The sequence below is a fragment of the Nomascus leucogenys genome, chromosome 11 (assembly GCF_006542625.1).
Source record: "Nomascus leucogenys isolate Asia chromosome 11, Asia_NLE_v1, whole genome shotgun sequence".
NCBI lineage: Eukaryota > Metazoa > Chordata > Mammalia > Primates > Hylobatidae > Nomascus > Nomascus leucogenys.
In genome coordinates this window covers 96,947,050-96,960,510 of record NC_044391.1, presented here as the reverse complement: position 1 = coordinate 96,960,510, position 13,461 = coordinate 96,947,050, and the positions used below count along the sequence as shown (strand labels likewise).

Sequence of the window (13,461 nt, the reverse complement as noted above, 5' to 3'; positions counted from 1 at the left end):
ATTGCTACTATTGAACAGCTGTGAATAAATAAAGGCTTTGAGGATAAACCATATCAGCTTTGCCCTCCTGTGGTTTTATTAACACATAAAGCATCCGCTCAGAGAAAAATCTTGTCTGACAGTATTTTGGAACCATTTCTTTTCCATTCTTGTTACTTTAGTATTTGCTATTTTTATGTACATTTTTGAGATATGTGTGTATATATGTATATATTTTATGTAAAAATGTATATGCAAATTTGTATATGTGATATGTATACACATACTGTTTGCGTGTGTGTGTAGTGTGTTGTGTTTAATCAGCCCCACCCTAGACTATGAGGAAAAATTCTTTTGTTTTCTTTTTGAGACAGAGTCCGGCTCTGTTGCCCAGGCTGGAGTGCACTGGCGCAATCTCGGCTCACTGCAAGCTCCGCCTCCCGGGTTTATGCCATTCTCCTGCCTCAGCCTCCCGAGTAGCTGGGACTACAGGCGTCCGCCACCACGCCCGGCTAATTTTTTTTTGTATTTTTAGTAGAGACGGGGTTTCACCATGTTAACCAGGATGGTCTCGATCTACTGACCTCGTGATCCACCCGCCTCGGCCTTCCAAAGTGCTGGGATTACAGGCGTGAGCCACTGTGCCAGGCCCTGACTATGAGGAAAAATTCTAAATATTTTTGTCCCCCCAAATCATAGAACACTAAGCTGCTAATTATACTACGAAATATTACATGTGATAGTAATAAAAATCAGTAAGAATAAAAGACATTCCACACTAAACAAACGTATTTCTGTTCTAAGAAACAAAGGGCTGATAATATAGTTTATAGGCATGAAAGTGAAGATAGAAAACCTTGCATTACTTAAAGGTTGTTGAAAATTTCCACAGCAGCCTGTCTTGATATTCTCAAATTACCACACTCTTCATTTCAAGAAACCTTAATTTTCATTATATTCCCATTATATTCCCAAATCTTAATTTGCATCATATTTGCTTTGTCAAAATAAAACTTTATTTACAGAAATACTACTCATACCACTAATTATCCTACTTGAATGCATAGCGTGGGGTTCCCCTGAATACCTAAGTTTATATGCTTAATGCTATAAAGAATACATTATTATTTTTGCCCTACTGAGTGAGGTAGGAAGAACACTTTAAAGAGGTAAACATTTTGAAAAACAATGAATTACATCTAAAAAGTAATATCAATAACAGAGAGAGGGAAAAATAAGAAGAAAATACTGAGTGGTCAGTATCAAAATTATGTTCATCTAAGTGTACAGTTCATGCTATTTCCCCTTTAAGAGATGAAAATACACTGCCCCCAAATATGCCGCTTTGGCCTATTTGTTATTTAGAGTAAAAAACATTGAAGAACAGCAGATGCAAGACAGGCACTCTGAACTTCCTTTTTCTTCCTGAAAGCAGGAGATTAAATTCCTATGTGAAAGACATGCTTATCACTAGGGAAGTGGAGGCTGACAAAAATCTACACAAATAAATCTTGTTGAACTAACCAGCCAATCTTATCTTCCTAGTCACTTTTCCACAGCTAACTGCCCTAGCCCACACCCCTCTGTCTTGCCGCTTTTCCACAATTTACTATTCTTTGTTCAGCCTAATATATAAGCATTCAACTTCATTTCTTTGAGTCTTCATTTTTTGTGTGTGTGTGATGGCTCTCATGTACATGTAAAAATTACTAAATAAAATTTGTATGCTTTTCTCCTGTTAATTTGCCTTAGGTAAGTTTAATTCCTAGGCTCAGCAAGAAGCCCTTGGAGGGTAGAGAAGACATTTTGCCTCCCCTACCCCTAGAAGACAAGCTTCCTGGCCCATCACCACCATTCTCTCTCTCCATGATCTGGAGCACATTAAAGTTCTTTAACTCTGAAACTCTTCTTCCCCACTTGTAAAATGGAAAATATTAGTCCTTACAACCTAGAGTTTTTATAATAATTACATGAGCTGAAACATGTAAAGTGCTTAGCACAATGCCTGGCATATACAATAAAAAGCTTTGTATGTGTTACTTATGCTATTATTTGAGATGTTTGCGTTTTGCTTCCTTGGGCACATAATCTAACAGCCCCATAATTCTCAACTGATTTTGTCCTTAGTAACACAGAGCTGTGAGACCATCAGATGACATCTCCTGCCCAGGAAAGAGTTCATCCAAAAGGAACTTTCCAGGAACAAGGGAGAGACCACTTCTATAGGTCACTGCTAGGCCAAGTACATATCATGCCTTTTAAGAGTCTATACAAATAAACTACCTGCCCTTTTATATTTGACCATGCCATTAACTAATTGAAAATGCCACCCATTCTCTTTTCTGTAACTACTCTACTTTCCTAGTGCTACTTTTTTTCTGTATATATTCTTATGGTCAAACCAGGAAAAATCTATCTGGCACTATGGACTGTGCTTCACAGGGAATGACTCCCTTCCTCCACATCCCTAGTAATTCAACCCCACCAAATAACTTTAGATTTTATATTGCTTTAGATAGGAAGGTGTTGGTTTTCTAGCCAGACATATGTTAGTCACAAAGAAGAAAGATTATTTTAAAAGGTGTATGCAGGTCAGAATAATCAGACAGCCAATAGTAGTGGTATATACACAGACTACATATGAAAACATTATGCTAAACATATTTTAAACTATTAGAGAAAACGCATCTTGAAGTTCATCAGTAGGTTGAGAGAAGCAAATTCTGTGTAATTTTTTAAAGATCATGGTAAATTATTGAGAAAATGTTCTACATTTTCTGACTTGGATTATGGGGGAGATCCAGCTACTGACTCTCAGAGATACTGATGAAAGGAAAGACTTTTGTGGTCTGGATAAACTACAGCACTAATTTAACACAGTTCAGAGTCCAACTACTCACGTTTTGCCAACAACCCTAGGCAGAGTTTGTTGATTTATTCTGAGTGCAACCACAGAGGCTGATGGTTTTATCATAGCACTAGTCACACACCCTTGTAACTCTGACGGATACTTGTCTCTTCTTGGCAAAGCTCCTGAAGAACACGAGTTTCTTGTTCATTGTGTATTTCTCCAGGTTTCTAAACAGTATATACTAAATAAATTTGATTGCATAAATTAATAGTGATAAAAGTAATAACTGCTAATTCTTGAACATGTAGTATATGCTTACTCATATTCCAAGCATTTTGCATATTTTAATGCCTATCACCCTCAAAACAACTTAATGTCATAGGTATTATTATTATTTCCATTTTATAGAGAAAGAAACGGGGCACAGAGAGTTTAGGTTAACATCATATAGCCCTTGCATAGTAGAGTCAAGATTCAGAAAAGCGCATTATTGAAAGGGTTTTAATTTCAATATTTTAACTGGTTTTGGATTTATTTTCAAACAATATTCCAACAGGAGCTAAATTGGAAACTCATGCATGACAGAAAAAAAGCTTCTGAAAGAAACAACAAAATAGACCTTTTCCAACTTGCCAGAGTGTAGCAAACCCCAAACTGACAAAAATTCACAGCTTCGTCAATAAGAAGACAGCAAATAAATTTTCCTCCTTACTCCATGACACTGCTTCCCTTTCAAAGTAAAGTTAGATAGTATGAGATAGTTGCCTGAAAAGGTTTTCTAACAATGGATTCAGTTTATTACAGATATTAAGCACTCACCCACCCACCCTAAACATTTAAATCTGTATCTCTTTTAATTCACCAATTTAGGGTTGAACCAGCGGTTATTTTCTGAGCATAATAAAGACATTGTTCCAAAAGCAAAAATATAAAAATAAAGAATATAACCTTCAGATATGTGCCTCAGAAACTCTGACTCTATTCCCTTCTTATTCACTGTATCCCTGTTAAATGTCTGCCCCTTTTGATAGAGGGGAAAAAAATCATGAATTGAGATTTAATCATTGACAAACTTTCTATAAAATTTCTTGAAGAACTTTCATTAAGCAAAATTGGGATCAAAGTCCAGTCTTTGAGATGCAGACTTTGGGATAACTGTTTCTTAATGTAAAGGGACTGCAACAGGTAAATAAAAGGGGAAATCTGCTAAAATCAAATTAAGCAGTTGAAGACAGATTTTAAGTTGTATTCACTTTACTAAGAATGGTAATCGATAGTGTCCATAAAAGAATTGGTCAGAGAGGTACAAACAAATAAGGACTGGAGAGAAAAAAAAAGACTGTGTTTTCTGAATGGCAGTTGTTGGTAATGTAAGGACAATAAGAGAATTAGAATGTTGGATGGGGGAAAAGAGAGCCAGTGTTACAGGCTTAAAGAATGAATGAGCGACACAGGATGAAAGACAGCAAGCGAACAGGCGACTACCCTACTGGGGAGGTATGTCAAATGGAGGAGAGGACAGTAATATGAAAGAGTTGAGGGGAGAATGTCTGATTTGTTTTAAGATAGGCCTTGGAAGTATGTTTTCAAATCAGAGGGCAGAAATCACTGCAGCAACCAAAATGATTGATAATGTGTAGAAATGAAGGTGAGAAGAGTTCTGAAAATTGATAGAGCAAGGCCATAAGGTAGGAGAAGAAGGAGTCAAGAATAGAGGTGACCAAGTTAGCTTTGGAAAAAATCGCTTTTACTCTTAGACGGAAGTGAGGGAGAAAAGGATACAGACGGTAAGACATAAAGGGATGAAAAAAGACAGCTCCTGTGCTGGCTCAGTTAAAATACTTTATGACTCAATTCTATTAATAGAATTTATTTGCTATTGTCCACTAATACTACAAGCGTGGTAGTGTCCTGCCTAACCACTGCTACAACTCTTCTAGCCCACGAGGACTCCTGTGATGTTAACACACTATTGCTTCTCCGTTGACTCTTGTGGTATCTGTGTATGATAACACATTGGGGTCAGGTTTCAGTGATTCTTTCTGATGGGGTGCCCAAAGCAATTTCATCCATGATTACAGACTTAGATGAATTCAGGCGAATAGACATCGCAAATTAGCAAAAGAATGCTAAGGAAACATCTAATGAGAATTGAAAGGGAAAGTAGTTTACCTTTGGATCATCTAGTTTCAAGCATAATGCCTAGAATAGAATAGGCACATAAATGTTTACTGAATTAATGAATTTATGAATGAAGCAAATAGCAGTTTTTGTTTGTTTGTTTTAATGAGGCTTTAGAGAAATCAGATTATAGTTGCAGAAGTTTAGTAGCTATAAGGTGAATTTGGAGTAATAACTTATTACTACAAGTAATTTCATCTGAAAATAATATTATTCAAGGATAAAGAAAATATTCCTTTTCTATATTAAGTATGACAGATGAACGAATTTACATTCAACCAGTATTTTACGTTTGAATTTTGTTTTGTTTTGTTTTACTTAATGTCTCAGACACTCACTCCTATGGACTCCCATATTTACTTTTCCCTTTTACATCTTCCTGCTTCTATATTTGCCATCCACTATCACAGATACCTGTAACAACATCACCAACCACAGCTGGGGTAATGGAGAATTTCTAAAAAAAAAAAAAAAAATGGGGGGGGCTTACTACTTTCTGATCGTATCTTGGATATATCATAAGCCAAACATCCTACTTTGAGTCAACTCAAGTCAATTGGGTATATCATCTATAAGAAAAAATGTGGGATATTTGGGAACATCTACAGCAACACTATACAGTAGAACTATAATGTAAGTTGCACATGTAATTTTATATTTTCTAGTAGTATATTAAACTAAAAGAGAAAGAAATGAAGTAGTTTTATTTGCTGAATATTATAATTTCAACATGAATCAATATACATATTATTAATGTTATATTTTCACTTTATTTTTATTTTTCGGTAGTATGTCTTAAAATCAAATGCACACTTTATACATCTTAATTAACATCTTAATTTTCACTAACTACATTTCACATTATCAGTAGCCACACATTGCTAGCGGCTACCACTGAAGAGCATAGATCTATATAGGTCCAGATCACACAACCACAGGCTATTTTTTAACTAAACAGCTAACTGAGTTCCTTAAAAAAAATTATTTAGAATTATTTTTTTTTTCTGCAAACAAACCAATGAGTCAGGCTTATAACTACTTACGTCTACTTTACCATATTGTTAGGCTTATAACTACTTATATCTACTTTACTATATTGTTAGGCTCTGTATACTCTTTATAGACATCTGATAAGGGAGTAGTAGGAATAAGCCAGGTATTTTTTACAAATAAGGATTTAAAAAATTTTTGTTCTAACCTTTTCTTTTAAAATGAATATAGGTAATGAAATGGAAATCTGAAATAACAATGTATTTCTTAACATTCATGTAAGTCAAACATTTTTGGCTGCATGCTGCCTGTACAGAGGTCCTGTTTATGTCTAGCTTACCATAAATCTTATTGTTCAGAATTTTAGTATCAAGGAAAGCATATAAATATCTTACAATCTTGTTAAAAGAACTTGAAGATGTCCTCCCACCGCTGAGGCCTTTCATCATGTAATTCAGAGTAAAGATAAGTGGTCATGTTATCAAACCCTAAAATAATAGTGTGTATTAGAAACATCGACAGATCTTTAATTATAGCAGCACAAAGTATACTACTAACTGTACCATACATCATCAATAAATAGGAATTTAGGATGCAGTTTGCTGCCTTGACCTTCAAGCACCAATTGTGTTTCAGTCTTCAAGAGTTCATAAATAGTATAATTTACAATCTCTGAAAAGAGACTATGTGGACACGATAAACCACATATGTTATATGGGGAAAGAGTGGATATACGGTCGGCTTCATGGTCTCAAATTCAGTCAACCTTACTGGCAGAATTCACTTATGTTAACTCACTGCCTTTCAATCAGTAGCAAATAGCTAGTGTTTACTGTCATTTTTTTTTATGATCTTATAACAAGTGTTCATTTTGGAGAACCTTAGATATTGGCGTGTTAAGCCAAAAACATGTAAGTTTCAAAGATCTCTCAGCAAACATTTTTCTGATTATCACTTTAAGATGAATACCCCTGAACTACAGGAAAAGTTAAAATTATACTCTCCTGTACCAGAAAGAGAGCTACGATCGAGAGGACTTTATTTATGGACAGTAACATTCCTACTTACTCTGAAGTCATGATTCCTGCACACTGCAATCACATTAAAATAACCTTAAATAGCACTTGGAAGGGCAAATAACTCACAAAGCCCAACAGACTGTCCCTTAAGAGAGGTAGAAGAAAACTGAATAACTGAAGCAATCACCAGCAGGTTCTAGCAGCTAGACACAATGACATCAATTAGAAGTAACCAATAAAAATACAGAAATGAAAAAAAGAAATAACAGAACACTAAACTATTCATTCATTTTTCTAGTTTTCAGCAGCAAACCATCTGTAGTTATTTTGTCATACAGGCAAATGACACTCTTTGAGGACTCTATTGTGTTATAAAAGAATATATAACTTGACCTTCAATCAACAAGAGGTTAAATATTATTTAAGTAGATTTTGAGAAACAGAACAACTGTGATACCTTTCAGTAAGGTTTTCTTGAGAAATACCCTTCCACTTTCTCATTACCATCTCTTGAAGACTGGAGTCTACTAATTATAAGATCCTGCTTAAGTACCATCTACTTGTTACCATGATGCCTGCCTAAATCCTACCCCAGCTGAAGAAAACAATAACACAAACCTTTTACTCCTCGATTTCTCTGTAACTATTTCTTCACCTTTTTGGCAGTTATTGTTGAAGATATTTTATATGTATTTTAGATTCTAAGGCATAGAGAAACACTAAAATGTTTCAGAAGAAACACTAAAATGTCACAGAAGTTAGGTTACGACAGCAGGAAGGATCTACTATTCCTAGGGTTGGAGAATGGAAATATTTGGAATTATTAAAGCTGAGAAGCTCAAAGGAAGTGTCCTGTGAAGTTGAAAGTCAGGCCTCTGAATAGGGGCCACTGCTTAGCTATAACTGATGTCTCTGAGATCAGAGATGGAACCCTGTGTAACTGGACCCCAGACCTATGAGGAAGGACTTTAGTACGATCGCGCTGGTGTCTCTGATGAGTATTGTGAGTCTGATTTAACTAATGTTGGAAAAACTGAAAATCAGTGCTAACTACTACTAGAATGAACTGTCACTACTTAGGTGAAGAAGCATTGTTAGGGTGACAATGACAGGAAAAGAAAGCAAAAACAGGAACAAATTGTAAATAGAAGCATCTTTTCTTCCTCCTCTTGGCTTCCAGCTTTCTTTTACTGCTTCTTATTAGAGTTTATCAGGGAGTCAACTGGCAAAGCGAAAATGCAGTTTGTAGAGTCCTAGCTCCAGGTTAACACAAGATGGTATACAAGGTTGGGATTGCAACAAAAACAACAAAAAAATAAAGCTTAATAAACTAGCACATCTATTCAGAAGAAAGCCACTGTCTAATCTACACTCATATTCCTTGTATTATCTGGTGCATTGAGCTGAATGTTGACTGTAAAGATACATCCAGATTTTGATCTCTAGGACCTGTAAATGCTACCTTATTTGCAAAAAGTGTCTTTGCAGATGTTGATATGGTTTGGCTGTGTCCCCATCCAAATCTTGAATTGTAGTTCCCATAATCCCCACATGTCTTGGGAGGGACCCAGTAGAGGGTAATTGAATCATGGGGTGGTTAACTCTTGCTGTTCTCATGATAGTGAGTGAGTTCTCAGGAGATCTGATGGTTCTATAAGGGCCTTTTCCCTCTTTTGCTCGGCACTTCTTGCTGCTGCTACGTGTAAGTTTCCTGAGGCCTCCACAGCCATGCTGACCTGTGAGTAATTAAACCTCTTTCCTTTATAAATTACCCAGTCTCGGGTATATCTTTATTAGCAGTATGACAACAGACTAATAGAGATGTGATTATGGATTTTGATATATGGAGATTATCCTGTATTATGTGAATGAGCCCTAAATCCAATCACAAGTCTCCTTGTAAAAGATAGATGGGGAGAGATTAAGTAGATACACAAAGAAGAGAAGGCCATGTGAAGACTGAGGCAGAGATTGGAGTGATGTGGTCACAAACAAGGGAATGCCCTGCTGACCTCTTGATTTCAGACTTCTGGCCTCCAGAACTGGAAAGGAATAAATTTCTGTTGTTTTAAGCCACCTAATTTGTGGCAATTTGTTATGAAAGCCACAGGAAACTAATACATTTAGGTTGTGCCTTTTACATAATAGATATTAAAATTTTATGAAATAAGTAAAATGGGAATCACAAAACCTTTGATTTACTTAGAGAAAGTTTAATCTACATAGAAAATCTACTAATATAGTGTTAACACTAATGAGTTAAGATAAATGGAACCTGTCTACACCTAATCAAAATTGTATGCAAAATTAACAATTTGACTTTGGAAAATATGATTTTATGGATTATCAAGCCTTTCAATTGTGACTTACAATACTAAATATATAAAATAAAAGGGCAAACATTTTCTGAAATAAAATGAAGCATAGGTACTCATCAACCTCTAGTAGTTAATCTAGAAAAATATTTTACTACATTTTTAATTCTTAACTCTCTATGTCTGAAATGACTTTCTGTACACCCATGTGATATTCTATTTCAGGAAAAAAGATGGCATTATGAATCAGCTTTGAAAAAATTTCTATTCTTTAGTTGTTCAAAGCTATCTATTTAATTTCATGGTTAAGAAAAGAGAAATTGGAAACACGGGAAATGTACAAACCACCTGCAGAGAGGATACTTAACATTTGGTGCCTATATTACATTCTTCCCTCTAAAACTTTTGTGTCTGACAAGGCTACATTTTATTGGCTTTTGAATTATATTGTGTAAAATTAGATTGAGTTAGCATATCATCCAAACTCCCTGGTGTAGCATATGTAAGCTTTGATTAGAAGATGAGACCTACTATGATTAGCAATAAAAAAATCGGAGGCACTGTACCTGGCACATTTGAAGGCTATCCCTTCCAGAAATATTTGGCTATGTTTCCTCCCATTTCGCATTATTGCTTAAAGAGCAGATTACTATTTGCATGCAATTATTTTGGATGAGAAAGAGAAGGCAAGGCAAATTTTTAGTCTACGTTAGGATTAGCCAAATATAACTAGACATATACAAACAGAACTTCTTCTCAAGATTATTTAGTCATTTAAAATGCATAACAAAAGTAATCTTGCCTTGTCAATCATTATTTGAGCTGAAGTCAGCAGAATCCCATTTAGAAAAGATTCATTCTTTCTATATCATAGCTGTTAAAATCCACTGCTCATGGGAAAGAGCTGTTATTCTTGATTTCTTCCCTCATCTTCATCCTCATACCTAATCCATCAGCAAGTTTTTGTAGATTATATGTCTGAAATGTTACAAATTAATCTTCTCTATATTTGCATTCCCACCAACATGATCTCTGTGATGATTAATTTTACATGTCAATGTAGTGAGTCAATACTGCCCAGTTGTTTGTTCAAACACTAGTCCATATGTTGCTGTGAAGGTGTCTTACAGATGTAATTAACATTTACAATCAGCTGACTGTAAGTAAAGGAGATTGTCCTTGATAATGTAGGTAGGCTTCATCTAATCAGTTGGAGGCCTCAAAAGCAAAACAGGAGGCATCCTGAAGAAAAAAAAACCTCTGCCTTAGACTATTAATATAATATAGAAATTCTAACTAAATTTATAGCCTGCTACAGCCTACCTACAGATATTGGAATCAAGACTATAACATCAACTCTTCCCTGAGTTGTCAGCCTTCATTGTCCACAGATTTCAGACTTGCCAACCTCCTCAGTCATATGAACCAATTCCTTAAAATTATACACAGACGCACACAGAGACACACACACACACACACACACACATGCACACACATATACATGCAATCTCCTATTGTCCTATTGTTCTGTTTCTCTGGAAAATCCTGACTGACATGCCTAGATTATTAAAAGATCACATCATTTCTAATTTTTCCATTTCTTCCATTACCTCTAAAATCTGTTTTTTTACATAGCAATCAGAGATATACAGAATACATGATGATAGATTATACATAAATAGATAAAAAGTATGTTACAATCTACCTGTAATCAGATATTAAAGGCCCTGAAAATAATACTTAACCCCTCTCTATGGCCTCTAGGCCCTTGTTTAGTTTTTTCAGTCTCAGCCCAAGTTAATCCCCCAAATCTATTTAGCTACCCTAAAGGAAAAGGTTGTGTTTCTTTCCTTCAAGACGATTGTAAAGTTTGTGATTACATATTTATTTGGTCTTTTGTCTGCTTATTCTCTGTTTCTTCCCAATAGAAAGTAAAGTTCTAAAGGGTAAGGTTGATATTTATATTTTTGAGCATTGTATTCTCAGTGTCTGGTACAGTTCTGCATATGGTAGACACTACGTACTAGCTGAATTAATAAGTATAATGGAATCAGTTGTAATTTTAGAGAAGTATTTTGAAAAAGTGACATCAAATTCTAACTTACAGGTAAGAAAGGTAGTAAGATTAAAAAGAGAATCAGGAAATGCAAAAAACTAAATATTACTCAAGCCATAGGCATTAATCTTACAGTCAAGAGAAATAGCAAAGTATTAAATATCCATTTTTGTATGTGTAAGATAAAATATATTCTGCTTCTCTTTTGGTTCACAATATGATCATTTTATTCAAACTCAGTTTTAAATATTCTTTTTATACCACTCCAGTCTGTCAAGCTACTACAATTTTTTTTTTTTTTTTTTGAGACAAAGTCTCATTCTTTCACCCAGGCTGGAGTGCTGTGGACCAATCTCAGCTCACTGCAACCTCTGCCTCCCAGGTTCAAGTGATTCTCCTGTCTCAGCCTCCTGAGCAGCTAGGACTACAGGGACGCACCATCACGCCCAGCTGATTTTTTGTATTTTTAGTAGAGACGGGGTTTCGCCATGTTAGCCATGCGGGTCTCAAATTCCCGACCTCAAGTGATCTGTGCACCTTGGCCTCCCAAAGTGCCAGGATTACAGGCATGAGCCACTTTTGTTTGTCAACAAACAAATGCCTGGCCAAATTTGTTTTTTTAAAATAAAATTCAGAATGGCTGCAACCAGATACTATCCCTTAACCAATTTATGTAATTTACCATCTCTGGTAACTTTGAAGAAAAAAAAACTAATTTTTCTGAACTTCAGAGCCCTTACCAACACAATGGGGAAAATATCTACCTGGATGAGTAATCTGATAGATCAAAGAAGTGTGTACAGAGCCCCTGGGAGTACATGGAAAGAGAGAGATGGCTTTGAAACAAGAAAGTCCTGGTAAAATTACCAGCTCCAACAATTATTACATAAGCTATTGTGAAGACCAGAGATATGGTCTTCACAATATTGAGTATATTAAGTGCCTGGTACATGAGTTTTATTTAGTTCTTAAAATTCTCATAGGCAGTATCCTGATAGCCTAACCATTGTTTGATATGGACATGTATTATACATGGAACAGTCCCAATAAAACCTGGTGTGGGCTGACAAAACCCCAATAAAACCCCACCATGGCCAATTATGGCACAAGGCAGGTTCCAGTTCTTTTAAGATCCAGGGAAAACGGCATAAAGGACCAAGAAAGTTTCTCTGGATAAATTAGTCAACAAACATTTTTCGAAGTGCAGTAAAAAACACAAAATTTGCAACAATCATCATGCAGGATTTGGAAGGCAGAAGTAGAACCGAATCTGCTTTCTTCAGCAACGGTTGCAGGCAGACAAGCAGGCAAACGTCAGAAAGAGATTCACAGAATTTCTCCGAGAGCTGCTGGAAGTTGCCTGCCTGAGAACTGCAGGCGACTGGAACTGTCATTGAAGGTTCTATTTCAGTTCTAGCAGTTCTTGATTCTATGAAACTTAGCTTAAAGAAAGCTAAGGAAACTTCAAGCTTCCTTGACTTTAAAATATATATATTTTTTATTTATAATAATATGGAACACTTCATGAATCGTCATGTCATCCTTGGGCAAGGGCCATGCTAATCTCTGTATCATTCCAATTTTAATATATGTGATACCAAAGTGAGCATTTCCTTCACTTTTATATCTTCAACACTTCTAATGCCCAAACTTACAATTCTATTCAAATTATTCCTAATTTGAATATCCAGATTGCCTTCTAACTTTCTCAGTGAAACCTGTCAGATAAAGGTAGACTGGGAGGAAATACTAGAACCTCACAATATGTAATTTGAGGGTTTGTTGCAGTTTTTTAAGGATTATATCAATTGCACATTAAATCATGTATTAAATTTAGCTCTAATTATAGACTATGGGATGAGTACTTCCCATTTCATCCGTTATTGCCCTTATAAATTTCCAACTTGATCTAACCTAAGTATGATTATAAATTTACAGACCTATTTTTTTAATCAGTTGAAAATGGTGTAGTCTTGTGTTCTTAGCAAGCAGACTGGTTAAGCAGCACAATCAAGTGTAGTGGCTGGCAAATCATGTACTCCTTCGAGGTGATTGTGGAAAAAGAGGCAA

The 13,461-nt window shown here is 35.5% G+C and overlaps 1 protein-coding gene, 1 long non-coding RNA gene and 1 other non-coding gene across 3 annotated transcripts in view; 1 reads left to right on the top strand and 2 right to left on the bottom strand.

The window, feature by feature from the left end:
- Positions 1-13,461, bottom strand: part of NAALADL2 (N-acetylated alpha-linked acidic dipeptidase like 2) — a 948,145-nt gene that overhangs the window by 24,799 nt on the left and 909,885 nt on the right. The window lies entirely within an intron of this gene.
- LOC105740554 lies at positions 4,252-7,049 on the top strand. Its single transcript, XR_001116604.2, has 3 exons — positions 4,252-4,327; positions 5,422-5,644; positions 6,963-7,049. It is a non-coding gene; the product is annotated as an uncharacterized LOC105740554 (long non-coding RNA).
- Positions 12,898-13,001, bottom strand: LOC115837486. Its single transcript, XR_004032518.1, has one exon. It is a non-coding gene; the product is annotated as a U6 spliceosomal RNA (small nuclear RNA).